This window comes from Zonotrichia leucophrys, chromosome 8 (assembly GCF_028769735.1).
Source record: "Zonotrichia leucophrys gambelii isolate GWCS_2022_RI chromosome 8, RI_Zleu_2.0, whole genome shotgun sequence".
NCBI lineage: Eukaryota > Metazoa > Chordata > Aves > Passeriformes > Passerellidae > Zonotrichia > Zonotrichia leucophrys.
In genome coordinates, this window is record NC_088178.1 from 10,935,076 (window position 1) to 10,939,361 (window position 4,286).

The window sequence follows — 4,286 nt, forward strand, 5'->3', positions numbered from 1 at the left end:
ATCTGGTACCATTTCCATTATGACAGTGAAGGTAAGTTTAAAAAAACAAAACAAAAGGAAATCAATTTTAGTGACAAAATTTAGGATCACTGTGCTGGCTGTCAGTGTCTGCAGAGCTGTTTCTGTAAGGCTTTGGTCAGAGGTAATTCTCTGTTCACACAGCACTGCTTGTGCGGAATTCTTTTCTGTAGAATAAGGTCTCAGTTTTTGTCACAACAAGTTTTACAGCTGTATTAATTCTTGGAATGACCTTCCATTTCTGTGTATCCATTTCTCTCCCACCTTCAAGTCTACTACAATTAATTTCTTCCATTTTCACCCTTTGTTTTGTCTTGCTTAGTTATTAAAACGTACAAGTCTCAAGGACTCTCAGTCATCAAATCAGTGGTGTTACAACACTAGTGACTGTTCTTCCCTCCAGAACCTGATATCCTAACTCTAGTAAGGCTGCCGTGGCATAATAAAATTTCTTAGGTTTACTTTTCTAATCACTTAGATTCAGGTGAGGGTTTCTCAGTACCTGATGAGCCTTAGACACCTGGAGAGCTTTGAGGACTCCCAGCATCAAAGAGATCTATAATGAATTATTAGTAATATGTATTAAAAAAAACCGAAAAGTTCTCTCTAATCTTCTACATTAAAATAGGTTTCAAGGGAAATACTGAAAAATATAGCATGCTTTTTAAAAACATGAAATTACTTTGTCCTTAAAATTTCTACTTTTAGGCATGTAATAAAAGCAGGATATTGTTGAGTGAAAAATGTAAAAAATATGTAGATTTTTCATGTCTAGGTCATAGTATTATTTAATGAGAAATTATTATAAGGCTTCAAAATTAATATCCTATCCAGCCATTGAAGGAAAATTAAATGCAAATGAAACTCCTCAAATGAACGCATAATGCTTACTACATTGAGGTTTCAAAACACATTTGTGATGCTGAGTAGAAAAAAAATCAAACTTACATTGAATGTACTCTGCAAATGCAAATGTCATCATCCATTTCTTTTTATGCTTTTCTGGTTTGTGCTCTTTGTTTTGCAAATATGGTAATTGTAATGCAGTTGTATTAAAATTGGAAGAAGTCATTGAAATTCACCCAGCAAACACTCTCTTCTTCCAAAGTTATTTGGTTCAAAAGTGTAAAATGGATTTTGAATTTTATGTCAGCAGTTTTAAAGCTTATCATGTTACATTCATATATTCCACTATGTCACAAATGAGATCAGAAATATTGAGGTGTTGGTATGAAACTGCAAAAAACCCCAAAAGGCATGTTTTATTCTATAGTTTATTTGTTTTTTTGAAAGAAAGGCCATCTGATGACATTTCTTTTGGCAAGACAAATGTTTTAATTCATATGCTGAGTCCTTTAGTTAAACTTTGTGTACTTTCCTTTCAGTATTTTAATTTCAAGAGTTAACTTAACATATCAATTTCTCTGTACAAGTCCTGTAGGAAATAACTTTTTAAGCCTAAAAGGATTACCCTGTTCTGCCTTGATGCATTTTATACTTCCATTTACTCATATGCAGTGACAATGGTGGGAAGAGCTCTCTTGTGTTTGCTCCACCACTGCTGACCGCAGTGCTCTGCAATACAAACTCAAGGAGTTGAAGAATCTTTCTACAATAAATTGTTAAGTTTTCTACACTAACTTTTTTCTTAGCTGTCATTATAGGTGTCTTCCAGCACTGCTAAATCTCTCAGGTGCTGGATTCCTTCATCTGCAGTGGTCTGCTTTCCTGGGGACTCCACAAGATCTTCCTTAAATGAACATCTTGCCCAGCACAGCAAGGCCATCAGTGCCAGGGTGAAGCACAGAGCCACTGGCTGTGTAAGCCCATTCCCAAACTTGGCAAATAAGGAGATAAGCAGCTCAGCTGCCAACTCCCTGTCCTGCTGCCCAATAACTGCTGCAACTGCAGCATGATTAATGTGAAATTGCCAACTGTAGGTCTCACCTACACTGGGCACCAAAAAGGGCTGTGGTGGGCTGACCTTGGCTGCATGCTAGGCCCTCACCAAGCTGCTCTAGCACTACTCCTTTACAGCTGAACAGAGGAGAGAAAATTAGAAGGGAGACAGCTCATAGGTTGAGATACAGCAGGTTCCTAAAGCAAAAGGTTATGTGCACACAAGCACAGGAAAATAAAGCCCCAAACTTTAACTTTCTGCTTCTCATTGGCAGGTTTTGTCTGGACAGTTCCCAGGAAGCAAGGCTTCAGCTCCCACAGCAGTGGCTCCAGAAGCGAAATGTTGTAAACAAAGAACGCCCTCACTTCCAACTCCTTTTGGCTTTTGTGTCCGAGCTGATGATACATGGTCAATGTGGGTCCACTGTCCTATTAGCGTCCCCTGCTGTGATCCTGCCAAGTGCCAGCCTGCTGCCTCAGGCTGGGGTGCTGAGAGACAGCGCTGGTGCTGAGCCAGCCCTGCTCTGCAGCAGCCACAACTCTGGGCTGTTACCAACTCCCTTCCGGCTCCTGGGGCAAAGCACAGCCCTGGGAGGGCTGCCTGGGGAAAATGAGCTCCAGCTCAGCCAGACCCAATATAATCATCTGGATGATTCATCTGGGATTCTCAGCATAGGGAGAACATTAGGACCATTGAGAGAAGGAAAGCTGAATTGCTCTGAATGACTGACACAGGCTTTATTCTGCTATGGCTGCTGTGGAGGATGCTGGATCAGAAAAGTGGTGTGTCGGGTATGTGCCTTGTAATACTGTGCAGACATCTTACCTTTGTCAAATGCAGAAAAACAAATGGGGAAAAAACTCAAGCCTCACAGTTCTTGCAGGTCATTTTAGTAATGAGGCCTGTGGTGTGCAAAGCTTGGATAGAAGGCATCAGAAAACTGACCAGCAAGAAAGGTGATTATTACATACCTAAACAGGAGCACAAGGAAAAAAAAAAAAGCTTTGTTACATGCACAATATCTGGTGAACAAGAAAGGTGGAACAACTTTACGGAACTGATTGTCAGGGAAAAAAGTAAATGCTGAAGCATTTTATGGGAAATTAAAGCTATACCCTGTGGTGAAAGTGACATGCAGTCAAAGATGAATACCCATGTGTTTTCATTTTGCAGCATAGCAGCAAAATCTGGTTTGATCTCTTTTGTCTTGTTAAATGTTTCAACTGACTCTGTATGCATTGTCTTTATATCCTGTAGGATACAGGTTAAGATTCTGCATGCTGTTTGTCAAATTTTAAGATGTAAAGCAATGCTCTTGGAGGCTTAGCATCTTTGTTTAACTGCAGCTGTGTTACAGTGTGTGTTTGAGAGTCTGATTGAATATTACAAGGCTACATGCAACGCAGATTACGACTGATATGGCCTTTGATTAGTGGGGAAATGGAAAATAAAAATTTTGGAGCTGCAATGGTTTCATATTTGTCATCAGGGACTATTAATGAAGGGAGATTGTCTCCCTGCAGGTACCAGCAGCAAGTTTTGGGAACCATCCAAGCCCTATTTGAGGACCTGGAATATAATGGATTATTTGGTAAGAAAACCAAAATCTTTGAGTCTATGGGAATCTCTTTTATCATTTGGAGAGGATCTTAGAATTACTGCCATTCTTGGCTGGAGGTAGGTATTTCTGTGTTTATCAGCCAGTGTTCAAACCTCAGTAGAAACAGAAATGTAGTTTTGACACTTTCTTGTAATGTTTTAGTTATCTGCTCCACTTTATTAGACATTTTCTTTAGATACTGGCAATTCAAGGTGCTAAATCTTAATTCCTCATGTGATTGCTTCAAATAAATCTCTAACTCTGATGACATAAGAGCACAAGTGCCATTTAATATCTGTGATACTGGGGCATGTGTGCTTTATAAAAAGTAGTTAGAGAATAGAAATATTGAATGCCATAGTTATTATGAGCAATTTAATAATATCTGACCATGAAGCAAAATGTGAGATGTGACTGGTCTCTCAATTGATAGAAAATAGTGTCGTTATCTGAATCAGTAGAGTTATGATGGCTTGACCCACAAGGATTTGAGAGGAAATTTGTTAATGTGACTTTTGATCCATATTGTTTATCTATTAATCTATTAAAAATACTTTTTTTTTTTTAAAGTGTTAATGGAGAAGTAGAGGCACAGATTACAGCAACCATAAAAAGTGTTTATAATGAGGTGGTTCCAGGTGTTACACAGTGGTGCTTTAATGTTCACAACTTTTTGCTTTCATAACAAATTCTGTGATCAAGTGTGCAGCTGGACCAACATCCACGAGTAAATCTCTGCCAGGCAGAACCAGGTGATGACTGCAAACC

General features: G+C 38.9%; 1 long non-coding RNA gene across 1 annotated transcript; it reads left to right on the forward strand.

Annotated features, from left to right (window-relative positions):
* Positions 1 to 1,687: 1,687 nt before the first annotated feature.
* On the forward strand, positions 1,688 to 3,507 carry LOC135451260 (uncharacterized). Its single transcript, XR_010441253.1, has 3 exons — positions 1,688 to 1,838; positions 2,193 to 2,709; positions 3,442 to 3,507. It is a non-coding gene; the product is annotated as an uncharacterized LOC135451260 (long non-coding RNA).
* The last annotated feature ends 779 nt before the right edge of the window (positions 3,508 to 4,286 follow it).